General features: G+C 38.9%; 1 protein-coding gene and 1 long non-coding RNA gene across 7 annotated transcripts in view; one reads left to right on the forward strand and one right to left on the reverse strand.

Moving 5' to 3' along the window:
- The window catches only part of MESR6 (misexpression suppressor of ras 6), an 841,969-nt gene that overhangs the window by 372,643 nt on the left and 443,753 nt on the right, over positions 1-25,573 (reverse strand). The window lies entirely within an intron of this gene.
- LOC110839326 (uncharacterized) overlaps positions 19,300-25,573 on the forward strand; it is a 31,619-nt gene continuing 25,345 nt past the window's right edge. Inside the window, exons 1-2 of the long non-coding RNA XR_002546432.2 lie at positions 19,300-19,923; positions 20,080-20,405. This is a non-coding gene — a long non-coding RNA (uncharacterized LOC110839326). The remainder of the gene's footprint in view (positions 19,924-20,079; positions 20,406-25,573) is intronic.

Consider the following 25,573-nt stretch of genomic DNA (forward strand, 5'->3'; position numbering starts at 1 on the left):
GGCAACAGTGAGTAAGTCATATTCTTGATCCTTTCCTCAGGAACTGTTCAAGTAACGGTTACAACATTTTTCAGATATGCAGATAAACCATTTCTTATTATTTCTTACGATGGTGTTTTGTATGTAATAGTTTTGGCTAAAACAGACGACGGATAATGTCCAAAATGTTAACCAAAACTATTTCACATCACACTGACATTTTCTACAGCTGATAAAATCAGATGTATATATTTTTTTTAAAATTTCTGAATCGACATTTTTCCATATATTTCACAAACAAAAATACATAATTTCACTGACGGAGGCAGTATGTCCTCTGAAACGTTGGTAAACATCTACCAGACTACGCAGCGCAACAACCCAGAAGACAGAAATCTTCATACTCTGATGACGGAGGCAGTATGTCCTCTGAAACGTTGGTAAACATCTACCAGACTACGCAGCGCAACAACCCAGAAGACAGAAATCTTCATACTCTGATGACGGAGGCAGTATGTCCTCTGAAACGTTGGTAAACATCTACCAGACTACGCAGCGCAACAACCCAGAAGACAGAAATCTTCATACTATGAATCGCCCTGATGACGGAGGCAGTATGTCCTCTGAAATGTTGGTAAACATCTACCACACTACACAGCGCAACAACCCAGAAGACAGAAATCTTCGTACTTACCGCTGTGAAAACCTCAAATCATACATGTTAAACTACTAGTAATTTTCAGCTTTGTACTTATCTATAAATTACTTAAACTGCAGATGGATTTATGCAATGCAAATGTAAGCCTATTAAAAACAATTTTTTGTTCGATACTTTTCACAGGAACTGGTTTTAAGCCTATCTCATCACAGCAAGCAGGACTATTTGTGAAGGCTATAATAGTTCGAGAATTATTTCAGTAACTATGTTTTGCATAAAAATTTCAGAATTAGCATAATGAAACTTGAACTCATGCCTGAGGTAACCCATCTACAGTAAAATGCCACTGTTGACGTGGAAGTGCCAGAAAGGATGTCAGCCGCTGGGGCAGTACGACACAAATAAGAGGAAACAACAAGTGAAAGAGATGTGAGAACAGAAACGTTTTGCCAAATACCCGTCATTTTGTCGACTAATACATTTCATGTCCAGGACAAAAAAATCTGGAACCCAATTTCAGAATCTGTTCTTTTTTTTTTACTAAATCTAAACTAATGTACGACTAATGAGGCCTATAATAAGTTTACAAACGTCGCTTATTAACTATCTTAAAACATAAAAGGGAAATTCTAATCTGGACATTTACAAGATATTAAAACTAGTATTCAACAACCATGAAAATACCAAGAAAATTTTTCTTGTTCGCGGCAAAAAATTTACTTAAAAACAGTTACCCATATAACTAAATTAATTCCATGCATATCTCCTTGGGTAGATAACAGTCATTCAGATGGTAAACAAAATTACCGGCTTTCATGGAACCAAAAGGTTTATTACCCTGTTCACAACAGCCCACCTTCAGACTCCAAACTGGCCACAACTTCATTCACTACTTTTTTTAAGGTCTTACTGATGCTGTACTCCCATCTAGGCCTACGTATTCAAATAGTCCCTTCTCTTCAGATTTCCGAAGTAAAATCTGTACGTATTTCTCATTTCTTCCAAGCCTTCTATACGTTCCGCTCATCTCATATTACTCGATGTAATATCACAAAAAGGTCCTAATATTATTTCAGCAATACAAAGTATGAAGCCTCTAACGATGTTGTTGTTTTGGGTTACGGCGCCGTGTACACTCGTCAGTAGATGCCGACGTTTCGGAGAAACATGCTGTCTTCCATATTCGCAACTGAAGATGGAGACGACATGTTTCTCTGAAATTAAGGTATCCACCTACAAGTCTACACGACGTCATAACCCTGTATAATATCATTGTTATCTTCACCACCCCGAAAACTTCAAATATTTAGAGTTCTGTCTCATACAGACGGGAATGAAACATGAATTTGTGTGGTCATTAAAATGATTTTATAAGTCATTATACCACACAGGCAATAAGGGCGTGAATATTAATGTTAAGTATTAGGGTTTTATTAATTCAGGTAAATTACGTTTAAAACTGCCGTTTATTTTAGTGGTAAAACTGTTCAAATTGTTGGAAATCATACCCTGATATAATGGAAACGACCCGGTCATTACGCCATTAAAATGGTGAGCTTGAAATGGAACACTGTATGTAATACGTGCTTGTTTTTCTTCTGGGCGTGGGAATGTGTAATGACCACAGCACGAACAACAGAAAAAACAAAGAAATATAAAAGATAAAAAAAATAAGATCTTCGTACCTCTTGCACTGATTGTTGCCTTCCCTCTGGGGGGAGCTCGTTCGCCTTGACAAATGGCTACCTTCCAGTCACATGCGTAATCGTGGGTCGCCAAAACGAAAAAAATAAAATCCCGATTAAAATCACTGAACTATTAGCCAAAGCGTTTAAACGTCCTTCACGGGATTATCACGATTCTTAATAAAGTCTTACTTCTCTACCGACTATTATCTTGGGAAACGTCTATTGCGTTTAAGGCGTAGGACCCCGGCGTACTGCAAAACATCATATTTGGTGCTTAATTTGAAATTACACTGTCTGGTACTGAGGTTAAGTTATAACACATAACAAATGGGGCGGGACGAGTTGGTACTTGTACCACAGTCATTCCATTACACCTAATTTCCTCGATAATTTTTGAGTAGACGAAAGTTAACTGTTTTGGAACTGAAACAGACCGCAGTGGAGTCCCTGGTAGAGTTAGCCTCAGACCTGGTCTCCAGGGAGCCCAACACCTAAGGCTTCTGTCCTTTCCCTTTTAACATCAAGACTGAATAAGATCCAGCAACAGAAACGTAATTTTACTGAAGTACAGATAATGGACCAAACACCATTTTTAAAGATCATATCGCACCATCGTCAGAAACCTCCAGACTTAATCGAAACAGAGTTGTTTCATACGGACAGACAGACAGGCCTATTAAAATGCCAAAGCTAGTAAAAGACTTTTTGTTCTCTTTCCACGGTTTTATTTCAAACTGACACTTCAAGCAGTTACCAAAATTCAAACAAAACACATGACAAGATTCATATTGATTAAATAAACAGTCCTCGACTCAATATGTAATGATTAATTGTTCTGCTGCCTGGATAACACAAAAAATTAAAATTAGTTTAATTCAACACGGTAAATATTTTGTCATACGAATACTAAATTTTTGCAGTCTACGCCTGTTACTTGGAGATGGGCTGCTTCACATTGGTACATCCGAAATTTCGGCTGTTTTATCGCTAGATGGGCACTTGTCACAATCAAACACTTCGTGTGTCCCGAAATTGTAACCAGTCGCTGTCTTATCGTCTTATTCGGAACTTCCTTTCCAGGATAAGCATTTAAACACGTTTCACGAATAGCAGAAAACGATTTCGATACCAAGTGACGTTTGAGAATGAACACAAGTCCTGCTCGTGATTACAATACGTTCGTGCCTGTACAACGGTTTTTACGCAACTGGCATGAGCAGCGGCCTTGCAACTAAGGTGACCTTGGCTCGAGTGTCACGTGGGGGGTCCCTGCATCTGATTTAATTCTTGTGCATGGGAAGCGTTTTAAATTGCACACACTGTATGTGTTACGTCACATGAGTCGCGTGGTAATTCTGGCATTCTGTAAAATACCAGGGTGGTTTAAATTTACTTCTGCGTTCATTTCCTACGCATTAAACTTTCTGATCTTCCTAACCACCCATACGATGCAAATAATTTCAGTTGTCCGCCCGTTTCTCTGTCCACTTGCCCGTTTTCGTCTCAGAAAGTAATTAACGAGGTTCCTTTAAATTTTATTCTCTTTAAAAACAGCCCACGCAATTAACACTGGACTCGGATTTAATGCAAAACTAAATAAGTACGTTTCCGTGATAAGGGCAAAGGAGGGTTGGTCTAATTACAGTTTAGTCAATTCGCTATCTTGTAGCGTGTTTTAGTGAAATAAGGACAAATGGTTTTCTAGCGACCCGCGAGTCGAATGGGCTATACTGATTAGTTAATATTCCCTCACGCCGCTTACATTTGCATGGCGACAATGCAAAGATGAGTCACCGTCCTGTACATGTGAAAACCCGGGATTATGTAAGCCTGAAGGATGATTCCCTTCCACACTAGGTCACCCGTCAGTGGCAGAGTGTCTTAAGTCGCAACGTATACGTACATTGTATTCATTTTTATTATTTCACTTTCTAAAGACGAAAATTCTTACATTTGTGCGCAGAACATTCTCTTTGGATCGGTTAGATCCCAGCGCCATATTCAAATGGCTGCCTCACTTTCGGCGTAGTTTATGCGAAGATCAAAGTCGACCCTTCGAGATAATGAACCGATGTACTTTTGTAGAAATTGCATGTTTTCATGGTCCTACGGCCTCTGATAAGGGAATCGAACATTTCTGTACCCATACACAGACAATTATATTACACAGAAGGCTACTCTGTCTTATTATTTAAGTTTGTCTCATTTTCAACTCTAATGGAACAGTGGTAACTATGTGTACCGCCTGATTTATTTTTAAGCTACCGCCACCCTGCATGCCCCTTCCTATCATCATCATCATCATCATCCTCTCCTTTCTCGTTCTATGAAAACAAATTATAAAATACTGAAATAATGATGATGTGGTTGACAGGCTGTGTGTTCATAGTAACTGTATATTTGTATGAATTCGCCAATTAAACAATGGATTTTTGTTGGCGTTATCATATACCTTCTAACTCAAACGATATTACAATGAGTAAGCAGAATGCTAGAAGAAATTCATATGGCCCAGGAGAGCCAAAAGACACAAACTTACCGCGTCTTGCAGCCGATTGTAAATGAAATTACGTAATCCTAGTCATAAAATACGGTACTACCACAAAATCAATTTTCTCGCTCACTTATTACAGCTGTGTAACTTATGGAAAACAAAGGGAAAGAAAAATTTTTTTTACATAAAACAAAACTTCCTGATAGCAATGCGCAACATTTAATCTTGAAGTTCCGCATTAATCTGGTACTTCTGTAGCTAGATTATATATTTTAAATCCACAGTTAACGTTTATAAATCAGGAATTCCGAAATCATAACTAGGGTCAATAAACTAGAAGTTTCTCGTTCAAGGTAATCTATTTTACTATGCGTACTTCGAAGAAATATCCAAGCACAGTCAAACAGTTCAAACCGAGTGGATTGGTGCAGCGGTAACATGACAGAAATTTGTATGATAGCGAAGCTTTCACGGCGACCAAGTATAATGAATTCTTTTCGGACTACCAGCCGTGTCACGTGGTTGACTAGAGAAAAAACACAGCGTTTCGATAACCAACTTCGTCCTCATCCTCATACTGAAGTTGTAGGAAATCCCGGGAAACATGGAGAAAAAGAATCTTGATTAATCTTACCGAAAACAACTTTGCTCAAAACATATCTCGTATGGACAGACCTGGGGTAGAATGTGTGCCTTCTAGATGGCAGACATCAGAAACTTGCAATTGTCTTCCCAAGGACAAACAGTTAAATAAATGACATAATTCTAGAGTAACCAGGCACAAATTAATGTGTGTCAGCGGCTTTTGCATCTGCTTTCAGAACGGGCAAACATTCCTCTAAAACATCACACGTAAACCTTTATTTTACACGATTCAAATGCCTACGAAGCGATTAATCGAGGCATCAGGATCCCTGATAAAGACTCCCTGACTAATAATGTTGGACGCTGCGAACTGAAATTAAAGCACTAAAGTTAATTCAGCATCACGAATCAGCGCTCAGCGGTAGTCCTTTAATAAAACGGTGAGGATGCTAATCTGCCTGCGTAGTCAAACCGAGGAATCGACTATTCAAGTCGCTAAATCTACATTCAATTTCGTACCGTTTTAAACGGATTTGTACGTACATTCTACATCAGAACAGAACACAAATTCCTACTACCTAAACCACAAGGTACACTATTTTCCTGCAGCCGAAAATTTCGTCACTGTGTACAGAAGCCGGGTAATTCAATCTCACCCATACTTTCACTACAAATTTCTCTGCAAGTTATATAATATTATCCTCTACCCTAAGATTATGTCTATGACTTCATTAGTTCAGAAAATACAACGGTGAACAAGGTTAAAAATGGCTTAAAATTACATGAAAAGAAGCTGTCGTGCTTTAATTTAGGGTACTATTCCAAAATTTACCTCGAGCAGCTGAATAAAACCACGGTCCTCAGTCAGAATAGATGGTCTTCGGGCCGAGATTTCAACTTGGGACTTCCCAAACACGAAGGAAAAATATAAACCACTCAGAGGCTTCCAAGTGGCTTCTTTAATCTCGAAATTTTGTGACTAAAATAAATTAATCCTCAAAAAACCTCAGTATGTATGTTTTGTTTCTCCCTTCCGTGCTACATTATCAACTCATCATCAGAGAACCGATACTGCCACAGGATGCAAAATTTAACATAGGTAAACCTCGAGATGCCACTTAAAATAAGGTCGGAAAACTGACGCCAGTAGTCGTGACGCCGCAAAGAGACGCCATAATTCAGATAGATGAATCTTACGATGACAATGAACATGTTGGAAAACCGATGCCAAGCGTCGAGACGACTATCATCGCGACGTATACAAAAGACTACATGTTTATCGCAGGTAACCTTCAGCGTGTCATTGAAAACGACGCCACCAAACTAAACACAGGTACCGCCCGGAAGATGGAAATCGGACGCCCATCGTCGCGACGTCGCAAAAAGACACAGTTGGCACAAATGAACATCAAAATGTCATTGGATAAGCTGTTGGAAAACCTACATCAAGCTCCATAAGACGTTAATTACCACATTCGCACATGCAACGACTCCGGAAAACCGACGGCGCCAAAAGGCCACGTTTAGCATACGAAAGCCTCGAGATGCCTTCGAACACGAAGTCTGAGGACAGACGCAGAGCGTCGTGACGTCTATCATCCCGACGCCTCCAAAAGTGACACATTTAGAGCAAATTAACCACGGAATGAGACTGAACACGACTTTACAAAACGGCTACACTTCACCTTTACTAAGATCACTTCATTAACACTGTTTAATGAAATAATCGCTGTTTTAGCACTATGAGTTCGTTTTCATTATTTCTTTATTTGCTTGCTTTCACATTTTAGGACAAAGAAATTTACAAAAAGAAAAGAAAATCAAGGCCAATACTTACATGTAGAGCTAATTAAAACATAGAAAATCAAGGAGGAATAAATGAGAGAGAGAAACAGGGCTAATTAATTTTCCAAGAAGATTAATTATGCCCTAGACTGATATATTATATAAAACAGCTGACTACGAAGAAGCTGTTTGGCGTAGTCGGTTTACCGACGCTAAATTTAACCACAAACATACGTAAAATATAGACATTCACACGTCATGTTGCAACTTTCTGACGGCCACGGTACTGAAAGGACCATAGATTTGCAACTGCACAAGAAGTCTGCGTATTACATCAAACGTAAAAACATTTCCGCGCCTACTTATTTGGCAGGTAACCAGATAGACACAAGTATTTCCACACCAGATCCCTTTCAAACTGAAGGGGTGATTACAATACGAGCCAAATGAAAAGGTTTTGACAAAGAACTATTCTGAGACATATTTTTCAAAACGCATGAGAGCTGCAATAATTTGAGAAATTATTAGCATGATACCATAATACATAATGTACAATTCCTGAGTGTAAATTATCAGTACACGACATACATTTCAATTGTTTGCTGATATAAAAATTAACATGAAAATGGGTTATAATTTGTCTCTAGACTTTTCCTTCAGCTCTTCCATTAGGGTAATCATCAAAAAAGTCACTGCAAGGGCCCTCTCTGGGCACTAACAGCCATATTTAAATAATAAGAGTAAGCCTAAATACAATTATAGCTGATCCAACATACAATGTTCCCATACTTCTCTGAACAAAAAATAGTCTACGTACTGTTGATGTTCTTTTTTTGAGTGTGTGTAATGAATTAACCTCACAGATTAGATTTTAACCGCACTAGTAATTTCTTTTGATACCTACTTTGAACTTACGTTGCCCTGAAAGAAAATTATTTATACAGCAATGAAATATTTATAAACGCAGACGTTTCAGAATCCACAGTTAACAAACAATTACTTCGATAGTAATTACTAAAGTTTGTGTTTTTTAAACAGATCTCATAAACTTCTTTATTCTTTTTATGAATTAAGTGTGTGTTTTAATACCAGAAGTAACCGATAACAATTAGCTTGAGTTACATCAGGAAACTAACAGCTGCTCGTCTTTGATCTACAGGTGGATCGAGCCATAGTTCCGTTCCCAAATAGGTCATCAAAAGCGCCGACTTCGGATGGGCTACATTTCCCAGTGTAGCGTGAACATCAAGCAGGTTCACAGACAGAACAATACGCAATCTTAATCGACACGTGAAACTGCGAATCGACTAGAAGAAGCGTTCCATTACGTTCGACAGCTACAAGTCACCTCCGGAGGCCTCACACAAAAAGAACAGGTGAATGTTGACGGCAATGTGCAATTCAGGTTATCGCCATTAGAATCTTAAAACACGTCGTAAATGAATGTCGGAATACCAGTACGAGTGCAACTGCTTATTTTATAAACGAAATTAACTCGGTATCAGTGTTACCAGTGTAAGTGCGGTGGATAAGAAATGTGAGCAGACCTAAAATACAAAAAATTATGCTGCTGTTTTAGGTGCAGATATGTTTCTTAATCTCGAACATTTAAGATGTTAAACAAAACACGACTTGAACATGTGAAGAGTTTAACAAATATGGCTTCCTGAAGCTAAGCACAATACTTTTCAATTACGCTTATAAACTGAAAAACATGAGAACGAAACTTAATTTTAAGCAAAGTGTTTTTGTGTTCATTTAGAAGTTCTCATGTTTTGTGGCAATAACAAGCGACTTATAAATACAGTGTGGTAAGTCGCGTCCACTACACCGCACACCAGACCAAAGAAAAACGTTGGATTATGGTAGAAGTCAAGAAACTTGGACATTTCATCAGTGGCCCAAAACACCCTGAAGTTCAGAACGATGCAGCGTACAGAACTTACACGCACCTGTACAGGTAAGAGATGCCACACAACTTTCAATACCAATCTGATTTTTTTAAAAAAAATTATCATGCACAAGATGCTGTGTACCACGTTAAATGGGACACCCAGTAGTACCGATTTTAAGATTTTAGTTGTGCATGAAAGATGAAAATATGTTATGTTTACAATAGTTCAGCCTCTTAACACGTGTGTGTGTGTGTGTGTGTAATTGATGGCAATGCCTCAGAAGAAGATTCTGACTTGCTACAAGCAGAGGGCAATAAACCCAAAGCATAGTGAGGAAATAAAGCACATAATATGCCTGTTAGGAAGGCAAAAATATCTACAACTAAGAACTATAAATGTTATATGTAAAACAGTCCAGTTTGCATGTTGGCTGTTTCTTCGCGTTAGATGAAAAATATCACCTAGTATAGTTGGTTTATTTCGGTTGTTTAGGAATGTAAAAGAGACATTATCAAATTTATTACTTATTATATGTGCACACACATGCGCAATCATAGTTTCCTGTCTCTCTTACAAAATTATTACTATCTCAATTTCGTATGCAGGCCTACTCTTATTTAAATAACAAGTTTTATGAATCTTACAAGCAGACAAGATTAACCCAACTTTATGAGGACTTACGTCTGGCGCCAGTCTTTACACTCCTAATATAATGGCCAATATCCGTCACGCTTGACTGTACACTGCGCCGTTCGTCCGACGCGGACAAACAGAAATTAATTTCTGACGGTGGCGACTCTGGTATCAATAAATGGAAACGAGACTATGGTGACGCCTGTTGTGGGGTGCGTGTTTGCGAAGGTATTTTCATACATGACATTTTATTTTTAAAAAATATATAAATTTTGTGCTTTCGATGCGATTTTCGTCCAGTCACATCAGAACCCTGAAGATGGGAACAGTTTGCTCCCGAAACGTCGGTTTACTACGGTTACCAGTTAACGCGGCTGATTTCCCGAGAAGATTTTATTGATTGTACTCGCCGCGGAAGTCTCAAATCCTATATCTTGCAACTAGTTTAAAAAAACATACCCAAGTCTAGAATGGGTAAAGTATCATAAGATTAATATATTAACTTGGACGACAAAAAAACAGTTTCACCCACTTTTGTCCACTTTAATGTCATCTATACAATGATGGATCTTACAGTTTAAAATTATTATAAGAAAAAAATAAAGTAGACATTCCTTTCCTTGTAAAGACAACGGGAATTATCTATCCTATATGAACCATCCTAGTAATTCTACCTGAAGGCAAAGAAGTTTAACGTCTTCTAATTCTGATTTACGACGCTCTGCTTCGAAGTAGACGGACTGCAAATAAATGTTACGGTTTGTAGGCCTGTTTGGTTTCTTCGCGCAGTCGGGAGGGACGCCTAGTGTAAATACTGCCTACCTCAAGTACTGAGAGAGTTTTAGTGACGAACTGCCAAACAGCCACCTGAACATACACGCTTCAAATTCATATGATGAAAGCAAGTAGTACAACTACTACAAATGTAAACAATTGCTTAAAATTTCGTAGACCTTGAATCCTCTTCAGGTTCTGTCATTTGGTTGAAACATAAGATGAAACTAATACTATCGCAATATAACATTATTATATAACTGGTTACACCTTAAACATGCATGCCTATAGAAAACATGAAACTGCGCATAAGAAAAATACGGGCTGACTGGCAAAGTGTCAAATATTGTTCCGATATGCAACTCTTTCGGTTGCATTTATTGGGTTACAAAGCAAATTATTCTTCGCAATAAAATATACTCTGACACACGCTTTCACAAATTATTTCCGAGCATGATAACAAATTTTTACTGTAGAAACGTAGATTTTTTTTTTTTTTTGTTTAAATAGAAGTCAACTTGCCTGCAGTCTACGATACTGGCACTTACCTAATAGAGAACTAAGGTGTCACAAACAGCAAGCGTGACTTTCACCGCGGTTCCATTACTTGATAGCCATCACTTACCTGAAAGACAAAATAATGCATTTATAAATTAAGCAGCACGTCATTGAAAGTAGACTAAGTTCAGAACGCTTGCTTGCTTCTAAGCTGTTCAGAGTTTTTCCTACTTGAAAATGTAGAGATTAAAATACCGTGGGACTATACAAAATTATAATTTTACCTATTATTTTATAAGAGTATGAAAGTTGGTCTCTTACATTAAGGAAATAATTCAGATTGGGGGCGTTTGAGAATGGGGTGCTTACGAGAATACTTGAATCTAACAGGAGTTTGGGCGAAGCACAGAGGAAATGAGAAATGTATACAGCATTTTGGTTCCTGATGCGAAAAGACCACTTGAAAACCTACAAGTAAAATGGAGGATAATATTAAAAAGAATATAGGAACACAGGGATAGAGGGTGTTGACTGGGTACCTGTGGCCGACTCTTGTAAAAACGATGACAAAAATTCGGGTTCCATAAAAGACGGGAATTTGTTTACTCGCTAAGCGACTGTTAGCTTCTACGAATAACTGTGCTCCACAGAGTTAGCAGCATGCCACTTGCAAGACAAGTTTAACTAATAAGACTTACAAACGACTTCAGTATCGGGCACTGAAGAAGGCAGTAAACTCCTCGGTCATTATCTACATTCCACAAGGCGAAATATCTTGTTTGCACCGTAGGTGGGATTAACCTGTTTTTGTAGTCCGTTGTATGTAGTAAGAATGTTGACACCGAAATTTAGTTAAGCCTACACATGGAAGATCTATTTGATAGATCCTGTATATAGGCCTAAGTCAGAACACCTTTTCTGTGAACTGACAATGCAATTTATTCGAAGAACATTAGGCATTACTACACCTCAAGACGTGGGCAGATCCATTCCTCGAAACGCTGTGTATTTTATAAAATTAGTCGACGGACAAGGTCGAAAAACACAGCAATCCAGATTAGGTATAGAAGTTATTGAACCTGAAAAGGTGAATAAAATTCCCACTTCAGAAAACAAACATGTATACTTTGTCAGATATGTATCAGTATCACGCAGAGGAATAATTTAAAACACAAACTGTTTAAATGCGAAAAAATACAGACTTCCACACCCCTGGCAATTTATAGACATTATTGAACGTTGTCGACAATGACCGATTCCCACGGAGATAAATCAAACCATTAACATGACGTTCGATCTTTTACGTATTTCAATATGTAGCCTCAAGCAATCAATTTATAGTACAGTCACACTTAAATTTTTGCTTTGTTAAGCAGATGTAGTGATGCTAATCATATATGAGAATCGAAGTTCTCACGGCAATGAAGATGAAGTTGTTCTTAGAAGGCAGATACCTGCCTGAAATTCCACATGGCGTCACAACCCAGACTAATAACATCGACTAACCATGGCTCTGTCGTGGTTTTCGTCAGTTCATCTAGATAAGGGACCAGAAATTAACTCTCGTGAACAAGAATATGTCCTCGAAATACATTTTATTATCTAACGTCTGTTTTATATTGGCGTCAAAATGTCATACCCAGGAAGAGAATTACATGAAATAAATCATACAAGACTGTTTTATGTTCGCAACTGAAAAATAAATTTCTGTCTCAAGAAATTCCCCTTCATATTTATGGAGAAAAATATATTTAACATTTTTAACGTACGTTATTGCGAAATTCAAGCGGACTGAAAAATAAGCAACAGAATTTGTGTTATCAATCAGGCATACGTAAATTATAAATAAAATAAGAATATATTCAATTCAGAAATTTTATCCTGTCATTCGTAAATCTGTAAATAAAAAAAAAAGAGAATCCAGAAGTCTGGAGAGTAACTAAATAAACTAGCAGAAAGTTAGTCTAATACAAAGGTTCGTTCTATGGAGTTCTCTCCTATCCATTTTATTAACAACAAACGGAGCTTACAGAACGCAACGCCTTAAGACTTTCATTGCGAGATATTTTTCACAGCATCAAGACGCTGAGGATTGACTGACAAAATCTGTTAACACAGCAAGAACGACTTCAATCTTGGACCCATGATAATACCAAACGCACCGCAGACGGAATTGAATAAAATCGTGTAACTGTTCTGTCTTGTCAGACCCACGATTGCTAAGAGACCCGTGCCATAAAAACTCACTCAGCACACTCTGTTAAGAGTAAGGAACACGTGGGTAGACGTAAGTTACATGTATTAATAATTACAGTGAAGATCGTATAACATTCTTCACGTCATTTATCTGACTGCAGACCTTCTGTTTCTTCACAGTTAAAAAATGTCAAAAAAGAAATGTTGAAGACGAGTTTTAAATTTCTTTACAAATGGTGATAACACGAGTTTGAAGCTCGTGGCAGGAGGGCGTTTGCATGACTCCGAAACGACGCCCTCTGTATATACACGTACGGAGGACGCTAACTAATTCAAAAGAAATAGATCAGAGGGTGTGGTGCTCAGCGGAGAGACCGCGACGTAATTGAAAGGAAACGCTGTCTCTCTCTTTCAACGACAGCTGTAATGCTCTTGGTCGGGAGGTCTGGAATTCGAAACTTGGAAACTCATGAACGAAGCATGTGTTATATACATATATTTTTCCCCCAGAAGCGAAAGTGATATTTAAAACAGACTTTAAAGAAATAAGATGTGAGTGTGGAGACTGGTTCCACCTGGCTCAGAAAGGGTACCGGTGGCGGGCTCTTATGGACATGGTAACAAACCTTCTGACTCCATAAAACACGAGGAATTTCTTGACAACTCTAAGATTATGTATTTATTAAGTTGGATTTACCGAGTTAATTTAGACGTATAAATTATTCCAGTCTTTAGGGATATTAACATAACAATAATTTATAATCATGTGCTCCAAAATGAAATACTAAAGTTCACTGTCGTACCTAACAGACGACATCCTCCCCAAACTTGACAGATTAACAACGATATGTGTGTACCAACTGTTGATCACATTATGTCAGCAAAAAGTATAACGTTCAAATCAAGACGTGACGATATCGATAAAACAATGGCACGTGAAAAAAACCTTAAAGTTTTCCATCAGATGCGTAAATTCCCAGAACATTTCCCAAGGCCTCGCCAGTTATCTTACGACAGTTTGCATTCATATGCCGGCTGTAGGCTACCATCAGACGAGCAAGGCAACGATAGTGCTCGATGCAGTGAAGTCCAAAGCCACAAATTGCAGAAATTTCCTCTCTTTTCCCCTCCTGCTAGTAATGTCTCCACCACGTACGAGCTGGTTTACTGGCCGGAAATTGGCCTCCATCCACACAGAAAGCGAACCTGCATACATGTACAATACACTGCAAAGGAAGAATGGATTATGTGTCCTATACGGTTACACCACACAAATTTATACTTATACCACTGAAAATTCTCGTAGGGGTAGCCTACTGTAAAATGTTCACTTCCTGGTAATGGAGATTAATTTTCCGTACCTTCAGATACTAAGCGGTGTGACTGACATAATCAAATAATTGATCTTCCTGAAGTAAACGCAAACCTACAGTTTAATTTGTAAATAATCAGTCCAAACTGGTAACGTTTTATGATGTAAAATCAGTAACCGAAATGTAAATATCAGCTTCGAGAATTCAAAACAGTTTTGATATTTATAAACACGGTTTCTTTCTTGGACATACGGTATGACACACCCTATGTGGGCTATATAAGGAAAATATAAAATGTAAACGAAATAAAACAATTATGTAAGTCGATAAAGATGCTCTCTTTTGTTTATGATATGTTCCTAATTACCGTTAATTCTATACTGACTTCTGTGGTGTTGATGGCTCAAATTAATCAGCTACAATTAAGAATCGCTTCCCTTAAAATCAACTGAATCGAAGAGAGATGAATTTCAAGCCTCCACACAAGACGTGGAATAACGCGCTTTAAGATAGACGATAATTACCCGACACAAACGCCCTAACAATTAGGCCTATATTTCTATGACAGTTTCTTTGGGTTTACGTAGTACATTTTATGGACGGAAAGAATCATTTATTAACGAGACGACACATCAGTGCAATTGCTATTTTACGTGTAAGCTTAATCGATATAAACACTGTCTGTATTTACGCCAAGGTTTATTTTCCTACAGACAAGGAAGTATATAACGGAATGCTTCTGTCACCAACATTCGTCAATCTTATAAGCAAGTGCAAATTTATAGAAACTTTTAAACCCACACAAATACCTTAAAGCTTTTCCATTTTTTTATAATTAAGCCACACAGTCTGTAGCAAAAATGTATACAGTAGATTCCGATTAATTGGGCCAAAGTGTTCCGGTCCCGATGTGTCCCAATTAATCGGAATCCACTGTATTATCAAATTAAGTCTATAGAACCATTCTTTTCGCTTATTATTACAGAAATAGGATGGATATTACGAACGCTGCGACGTCAGTATAGAGACATCATGAAACACTGCTTATAATATCAAAATTGCGTATTTTTACGCGGGCCCAATGTCTTGAAGACCGGTTACTCGATCCCAATCACCATTCCTGGTCATGGCTCTTTGGACGGTTGAAATAGTAAAACTATGCGAAATTCGAGGTCCTCACGAAGGTAAGGATGTCGATGTTACCCTGGGTTGTACACTTGTATATTTTCAGGTACTTACTGATGTTTCGGAGCAACATACTACTCTCATCTTCACGGATAAAAACGCTTCAACGAAAACAGAAAATTAAAATTTCTCAGTAAGAGCATAGCATAATTTAGCACGAATTTCTGATTTCTAAATACCTATATAGGCTCTACATAATGACTCAAAACACAGGCGGAAGAGGAGAAGAGTGGCAGATTATTTAAACATATTATCCTGTCATGACAGATCAATCAATATTAAGAGTTGCCGCGGGATGCATCATCGGTATTCGGTTATCGACAGGGGCAAACACGTCCAGACCGGCTCTCGAGTCTACCCGGACTCCTATAAAATGCAACTGCGTCTCCTTATCCTGACAGAAGGCCTGCTAAAATGAAGAATACGTGGAGCTTTGCCTTGCTAACGTTTCATATTCAGGTTTTTTATCTGGGAATTTGTGTTTAGAAAAATAAAAAATATTACCAATATTCCGGTTATACTTTCAACAGCGTTATACTTGGCCTACGAAACACACGCATTGCCGTTGTGCTAACCGTTTCTTGTAATCTAACGCTAAGATATTTTAAATTGATTTCGTTGAATGAGTGTTGAATGACCGATTAATGGATTTCAGAGACACGTCAAACAACAACCACAACAATCAAGATACTGTTAGCATATCTGCATTCCTGAGAATGGCTTAATAACTACTTCCCACGCAAGAACACACAACAAATCCCTGTTCCATACAGCCAGTCAAACACACACGTGTGTAAATGAAGGGATCTGTTTTTTTTAATTTACTGGTTTTACCGATTTTATTTAATTTTAAAACGTATGTATTTCATAGCTGGTGAAAATTTATTCTCTGTGCATCATACATAACATTAAGATTTCATATTTTCACGCCGACGAGCTGTCTTCTGGGTTGTAGCGCCCCTATGATCGAGGCAGCAAGCACCTCTGAAACGTCGGTAAACTTGTACCAGACTACACGACATAACACCCCAGAAAACCCAACTTCTTTCATATCCTTCCTAAGTCATAATCTCAATTCGACTTTTTTCCGAGCTACGAAAGTGTCGTAATATAAATCACAAATACATGCAGTAATTATTATACGGATATGGAGCGTACGGAAGATTCCTGCTATATCGACCTATCTATTCCGATATTACAGAGCCTACATCGTGTTATAAAATCTTCACACAGAGTGGCGCTTGCAGCACTGACTGGTGTGTCCTCTTACGGCAATCCTGAGAACGACTACTACACTTCTAATTCCGCAATGGTAGGGCCCGATGGGAGGGCGTAGCTTCAACAGTGGGGGAAGCAGGCGGATTCGTAGTGGGGAAGAAGGCGTGGTTTCAGAGAAAGACCCCCAAGCGCATTACGCTTATGCGTTTACATACGGGTGGAGCGATGAAATTGCGCATGCGCCGTTACGTCACCGGAAGTTGTGATGAGCTCTTTGGAGGCGGGGTATATTAAAGGGTGGGGAGATAAATTATGATAAGAGAATGAACCTTGGAGAAGGGGGATAATATTAGGGGCAAATTTGGAGAGCATGGAGAGGGAATACGTGTGTAACGGAGCGACCAGAGAACTAGCGTCCCAGTCTGTGGTGTGTTTCCCGACAAGTGAGAAAGTAGGTCTCGGTGTGGTTCTCAAGTGGGAGTGGGGGGTTGGCTCGAAAATGAATTATAATTGCCTGATTGTGATTTCACTGAGAATATTAGGCTTTCAGCAGTTAAATCAAAACAAAAACGTGATGGGATTTCCTTCCTGCCGGATTATATTCCAAATGTGCATCTGCCATGTTACGTGTGATGGACGCACTACAAGGGCGATTGATTCTTGTGCTAATAGGGTGCTGACGAAGTGACTTACAAAATACTTGGAGGTCGTGGACCAAATCCAAAATATATTTGAAAATGGTGAGTGCCTTTGTTTGGAATAAAACAGTGGGCGGGGTATTTATTTCTGGTACAGGGGGCTACTACGTCCATACGTCCAAAATGTTTCGAAGTGGAAAGTGCCTCTGTACGGAGTAGAACAGTGGTCGGGGTTGATAAAAGTTGTCTTTGATTTTTTTCACAAAATCTATTAAATCCAGAACACGTCTTAAAATGTTGTCTATATACTTTGGTTATATCAGTGGTTGGGTGTGGTGCCAGTTCAGATTACGTGTGGCACAGAGCCATGCTCCACACGATTTACGCGACTAATCTTTTTAATATTTAGAGCTCGCACACATATCAATTCGTGTGTAATTTATACGATATTTTAACACGGGCCTGTTAAAATGTTAGGCGAGCTTAATAATCAGATTTTCACATACTTAAAAATGTGTTAGTTTAGATTGCACACTTCCAAACGAATGCAGTAGGCCTAATTGCACATTTCGTTCAAACACTTCCTGTAGGCCAAAATATTCATTATCTCACTCTTCAAACACGTCAGTGGACTTTGGGAAGAGTATTAAAACTAAGCCTACATTATTACACATATATTTATATTTCTCAGGCATGGTTTCGCCAATTTCGAGATGTAATTAAACTCGCCTGGCGTCTCAAGTGACGGAACGTTGCCATAATTTATATTCTATTCATACGATCACATACATAATCAGTGGTCGAAATACAACATCAATAGGCCCTGATATGATTTATTTAAACATTATAAAATTGCCCTCTCATGCATGCATGTCATTTGGAACGTAGACCACTTCCTGTAGATGGCGTCGCTTTTGGAAACCAAAGTGAAATAACATATTATCTCACTGCAAACGATACAGCCTGAAGGGAAAACAAGTAGGCTATCAAAACCGTAATTTATTCTCCACTTTCATAAATATATTACATTTGATATCTTAAGTGTGCTTGGGTGTGAAAAGTTGTCTCCAGTTTTGTGGCAGTTAATTACGTAGGCCTCAAGTGGTTCCTTAATTTAAAGGCAAGTTGAAACCCATGCATCGCCCAGTTACTTCATGTGCCAAGACATTCCAATTCCGTAATTAAGGACATATCAGACGACCTTCGTGTTATCTTTAAAATTTGTCGTTTCCGGTCTCCTTCAGAGGATATGCACAAATACATGCGGTGCTTACTGCCTCCCAGATGATATAGAGGCTGTACGCACATCTGAAATTTCTACGAGACTACACGACGTAAAAATTGCAGAAAGTAATCTTCTTCATAACTGCCGCCACGAGAACCTGAAATATCACTTCTTAATTTTTGTATATCTTTGAAGTGAAATCTCTAGATCAAGTTATGGACGTAGAAGTTGCGAGAAATGTGCGTGGGTAAACATCTGGTGATTATACATGTCAGAGTAGTGATGAATTCTTGTTCATCGGTACTGAGTAGGAACACGCCTTATGGAAGAAGTGGAACCAGAAGGCATTTTTATTTCATAAAAACGCAGACAAGTGATAATTTCTGGAATATGATCAACATAAATTTGTGCAAACGCTGAATTACATGCCCTAGTGATGAATACAGAATGGAAAACCCAGCTGTGCCTGGTTCTGGAACTGATCTTATTCTTGTGTTCTTTATAATTTACGTTTCGTAGCAGACCCTTTTTTATCTCGTGATACATTATCTGAACTTGCAGTCAGTTGCGTTTATCTGACGAGTTTCGTTTGCCACGGCGAGAGAGAACAATTCTTTTTCACCTCCATACATGAAAAATCTCAAACATGTCAACCAAATGAAAGCCCAAAGAAGATCCTTTACCGTTTTAAATCTATTTTAATATTATTTTTTCCCCCAAATTCCATCCAAAAAGTTCCTTTCCTTCCTGTGAATTTTCTAACCCTTGCAAAAGAAGACGACTCCCTCCTAAGGAGTTGTCCTCCCCTCACTCTTCAGCTCCCCTTCTAGCGATCATTCCTTGGCCGCTCCTCCCAAGAATCCCCCCTCCCTTAAAGCCCCTTCCTACTTCCCATTTCCCCTCCATATTTTTTCCTCTGCGCCTTCTCTCGAGTCATTCTTTTTTTTAATATTATTCCGTGTGTTCTCCTGTTCCTTCCCGCAGCACGCAACTCGTGTGCTCGCTGTGTCGTCTCTTTCCCAGTGTCGCACACCGCCGTTCCAATCACCAGCATCCAACCCAGAGAATCAAGAGGAAAGTTTCGCATTTCTTTAATCTACGAGGAAGCAAATGTCACCAGGCTTTATCATATAAAAAAACAACCCGTCATACGATCCAGGTAATTAGATAAATGTGACGGTTTAGAAACATGTACGCGCTTTTACGTTCGCTAGTTACTACCTCGCACATTGTCCACGTTCCTCCGCTACAGACGTAATGTGCGTTCTAAACTTTAAGCAGACTTAAACTATAATCTGTATTGTTTTTGTTTCAGGTCGAATGGCTGCCGTCTGCAGAAGTCGTGTGTATTATCAATGTTTGACGAATAGACACCCAGAAAACAAATTACCGGTTTAAAGAATAGAACGAAACATGAAATCAATTCGAGTCTTTTAATTTATAAAGTGATCCGTACACGAGTGAAGTAACTGTGATAATTGCGAAATCATCACACTGCGATGTTGGCCAAAAGAAGACTACATCCCAGCTGGTGATTAATGAAGAAACGGGTCCAGCACAAGAGATTCATCACACCCCGTTATTCCTGGTTTCCTTGGCAACGACGCAACCCAAGGTGACCAACATTCAAAGATGCAGCAGGTAAGGTCGCCGCCTCTCACGTCATACATTCGTTAAATATTTATAAACAACCACTTCCTTCTTACGCGATGCACAATGATTGTGATAAACCACATAGCCCGAATTTTAAAATGTTCACCAGTCACGAACAGAAATATTCACGACTTTAGGCCTGGTTCACGCAGAAATATAGTTTATCCTCTTTTTAACGTACACGGGACTTGGGGCTGAGGGCGAAACCGTTCACTTTAATTCCGATGGCAGTGACTGTCAGCTCAGTCCACCAGAAAGAGGCATCTCACGACCGATTTCGCGTTCCTTGTGTTTAGACTATGGGACAAAGGGCGATAGGTCGACAACTTCCTGCCTGACTGATTTCTCGAGGACTCGCGTAAGCTTCGATTTAAAATCACTCCTCAGGATCCGTGTCTGAGATCTTATGGACCGAGATCTTCAAATAATAATAATAATAATAATAATAATCTGTTGGTAAGATTTCCGGTTGTCACGACGACGAGGCAGATGATGTCTGTCTTGTGGGATGATGCACCGTGTAGTGTCCGACGTTTCAGAAGATGTTGGAGGTAGTAAGCACGTTTGAAACGTCGTTCAATATGTAGTAGACATCTCGCAACATTCCAAAATGCAACCGTATCTGTTATAACCCGTAGTATGAAAGGAGACGCACCTGTTGTACTAAGTAGCAGATAATTTGTTGATTTCAAACACCTTCTAAGTGACATATATCTTCTGGGCATTCTTTGTCTGTGTGGAGGATCCGGTCGAAGACAAGCCTGGGTCTATGGGCCCTCCAGTCTATCCATTCTTTTCCTTTGTAAGAGCTATCCTTGTCTGTTACCTGCTTCATTGTTAAAGATTTCCAGTTTTGTGTGCGTTTTTGTAGAAAATAAATGTTTTGATATGTTTGGCTTGCACACAAATGACACGTGGCAAGGGGCAAAGAGGGATCTGGGTAGGGTATAACCAGACACAAGGGGACTCACTTAGAGAGAAGTGATGTTAAAAGGCCCATATTTCGGTGTTTATACATAATTTTCGTTCAAAATGTCTCAGACTGGAATTACGTGTGACGTACGAGTAACTCCTTTACAGTGCACCTTTTAGTAAATTATTCTTTAAAGTTTTCCATTATAAAGAACGTAGACCTATATGAAAAGGTCTTAATTCCGCAGTCTCTCTGCTGAAAAGTCTTTATAACTAAGCCACATGGTGAAATATGAAGAAAGACTCGAAGCAAATCTCGTGCACTGTTATGTGACACACGACTGAGCGACTGGATTTTTAAGCTGGGTACAACTGCGTGCTGTGTCCCCCCTCGCATCTGTAGAAACTGTCTTGACGGCTGTTGAGAATAAAAAAGGTACGGCAAAATCTCGTCTCTCACGATTACAGTGGTTTTCGTTTCGTCCCCCCGTCTGAAGGTCCCTAATCCTTTTCTGATAGCTTCCATTAAGAGGTATTCTAGACGAAGCATGTTTCACGATTTAACTCAGCCACAGCACGGAGGCAGCGAGTGACATGTTTAGACGGGCATACGCCTATAACAAGAAAGAGGCTAGTCGAGGACATTGAGAAAGGAGCTGCTGTCGAAAAGGATAATGGTTTCGTTGAATACTAGTCTCAATGCCCAAAGATATCCAGAATGGAGCCCCACAATAAAAGGAAACGATATCGCCCTGCACAGGAAAAAGACTGATGACGTAACGCATTGAAAATGAATTAACGCATAAAGTTTTGCTACCTGAACTGCGAGACAGCGTCTCCAAATTACTGAGTGTGCCCTTATAATTAGATTTGTTACTTTCCCATCAAAAGAGGACAGAAATCTATACAGCCAATGTAAGATTTGAGGTTTTCACAACACAGCCTAATATTCCGTTACGCGATTGTGAAGTGTGGCTTTAGCCAGCGTGACGTCATTTATCGGTTTTTGCTTGTGAAGGTTCAAGGCGGTCAGTCAGTAATCTACAGCAGCTCTGAACGTTTTGGTCTGTTTTTCGTATCGCGATATTCTGTGACAGATAAAAAAACACGGACTTAATGGCCTTGAGCTGATATGTCTTGTTCTACTGCGCATGCTTACAGGACTGTTAAGCTACTGGTTGCCTACTCGTTTTCAAAATTATTATGCCCAATATTATAGTTATTATTTTTATTATCAAATGCATAGACGGGAAGATCTGAATTCGTTTGGCTGAAGACAGGGGTCATTAGCGGACTATCGTAAACACGGTAATTATCCTTCGAGTGCCATAAGAAACGGGAAATTTCTTGACTAGCTAAGCGCTTAGAGGATGTGCTTCTTAGGGAGGAATGTACTCCAAGGAGTTACATACTTGGAACTGCATCTAACAATCTCTTAATTGTACATGCAATCCATATCTTTGTTCGAACGTCGCTGTAATTAGAGCAGAAGAGTTCGTTTCTGCTAGCTGCACCAACTGTTGAGGCGCCAGACATTACCCGGGCCCTTCCTACAGGTATCAGTGTTGAAGTCGCCATTCTTTTAACACCCTTTAGGGATGGTCCATCTACTACAGACCCTAAAAAAGTCCCTCTACCTTCACCCAGATGAAAAAATGAATCAAGGACGTGGTTTTTCCTCGTCATATGGGACTAATCTGTAGTGGCTTGTGGGTTGATTAGTGATTAGGCCTATTACAGATCTATTCTTTATGCTCCAAATAGTTCATTCTTGCACTCATGTTTGTAGCTACATGAAGTTATAATAGACTACATGTAACGTACGCTTAAGTGGGCATGTTCATGCTACATGCTCGAAGAATATCAAAGAATTTGCAGAGCAGATATAGCTAATCCTCCGGCTAACTTCGTTATATGAATTTATTGTATTTTCTCCCTTCTCTTTACTCACAGCAACGGAAAGTATCTCCATATCACTGAAATAAAACGTAACTTTTTCGTTTACGTGCGAATTACCATGTGAAACATATTTAACTTTCTTTCTGTCATAAAAAGTAGACCTAAGAATGAATCCAGAAGGCCGACAGAATTCATAGCATAGGTTGTGTATGGCTAATTTCTTCGTCCGAAGAAAAATCTCATTTTTAAAAACCGAAACTATTTTGCATATGTATGGTTTTACTTTGATGTGTTTTGTCAAATCATAAATTAATGTTAATCAGATAACACAGAAATATTAATAGAAAATAAAATCAGAACTACAAAGAAGTAGATCCTAGAATAATATCACACGTTAATGGGTTTGCTTTTCTGTGTGATGTATAATTTCGCAAGTGCAAGGTTGCATGAAGTTTGTTATGTGATTTGAACGCCATTAGGTACAGAAAAGGTTAGGTTTGGTTTCAAGAATTATTTTCTGATGATGTTTTGGGCTTTATAAGACTCACTAGTCATGGTTACCAAATGAGTTATCTAAACAGTGTGTCACTTAAGTTCAAACTAGTTTGTAGAAACAGCGCATAACTGCACCAGAGTATAAAGACAGTTTTTAAATCTGTGCGTTACTTTCTGAAGACAAGGAAAAATGCTACAACAATTTCAAACTCAGAACTATATCGAAACTCAGAATTTGTACTAACTTTGCCCATAGCGCGCCAATTGTGGCCGAATTACTGACATATTGCACATTCCATTTGGGCCTACTGTAAGCATTATTTAGTATCCTTTGCGATGAGCAGATTTCGTCTTCATTTGTCACGTGAAGTTTAAGCACACACGCACTTCATAGGCGTGGTTGTGCCTAGAGACCGTCTTTCAGAAAGCAAACACGAATATTTGTTTCATGTTCCAACAAAGCACACTGTTGAAGAACAGAACTGTTTTCCAGGGCGGACATATTTCGCTTTTGAAGGATCGATTCGTGTTGGCGCGTAGGCGAGTCCACGTGATAATCTAGCGGTTACTGGCGTTCTCATTCCCGCCAGAAAAAGAACGCTTGGGCGCGGCGCTGCGCGTGAAGCCAAGTGGAGCCTGCTATGACGGCAGCCCGCAGTACGCCGCTATATTTACTTATTTACCTGCTTCTCCTACGCCGTTTAAAAAGGATTATGTCATGTAATTATTTTGCTGGTTTAGAAATATTTTTGTCATTGTGACGGTACAGAATTAAAACAATGCGTGTTGGGCCAAACTTCACACGCAAAATTGGTACTGGTAACTTACGAAACTGCTCGCTGTTCGCCTTCCCATATGGCAAGAATCTGACCGCTGAGTAGAGGCAGTCACCGGATGATAGCGAATTGAGTTTCTCGATAGACAAATTCACCCACTAGAATTTTGTGGAATATTTTGACAGTGGTTTTCAGCTACAGAATCTACTCTACTAGGCCTACGTCATTTTAAAACAGATGCAGTTAAACTAGCTAAAACAGCGATAAAACTGTAATCAGCATGATGAGGTCTGGCGGTGTGTGGTCAGTTTGCAGATGGAACGTATCGCCTCTATTTCCTCAACTTTAGGGTAGAAGGTGAATATGGAGGCATTCCGTTCCTCCGAAACGTTGGTAATCACCTACAGGACAATATAACTTCATAACCCAGGAAACACTTAACTTTTTTGTAATATTTTAAGTTTTTCATAGGCCTATGCAAGGAGGAGCCTAAATATTTTAATTCTGGGATATATTCTGTAATATTGATACAGGCATAACTCCAAATATAAAGGGCTATCAGGTAATAAAATTTATGGTTGCTTACCTATCACTTATACGTTGAGATAATAGGCCAGCCCTATTAATTAATACAAATTATTATTTTGCTTTAGTTTGTATTTAGTTTAGTATTCGCCTTTTGTAGGGCGTTTAGTGTTGGAAAGCACATTAACAAAGGAACTAAACTAAATTTTAATCATACCTTATACTATTCCCGTGATACAAACCTACAGTAACCTACTAAGTAATATCCGTGTTCTAAACCAACACGCTTTGTATATATTTAATAAAAACAGCCCACAATTTTTTTGATAATTTAACCGATTCTTATTAACATATTAATAATGGATTATATTTAATACAAGGCTCTGCCGCGTTGAGAACCGAAATCTTGGCGCCGACTTATGAACTCAACTTTTTACAAAATCACATTCAGTATTTTGTTATGCTTCGAAGAGGTAGTCTTCTGGGCTGTAGCGCAGTGGAGTCTCGTAGTAGTTTACTAACGTTTCAGAGGACATTTTTTCCTCCACC

The sequence above is a fragment of the Zootermopsis nevadensis genome, unplaced genomic scaffold (assembly GCF_977971745.1).
Source record: "Zootermopsis nevadensis isolate Lab colony 2312 unplaced genomic scaffold, Znev_1.0 Znev_ptg000017l, whole genome shotgun sequence".
In the NCBI taxonomy this organism is placed as follows: Eukaryota; Metazoa; Arthropoda; class Insecta; order Blattodea; family Termopsidae; genus Zootermopsis; species Zootermopsis nevadensis.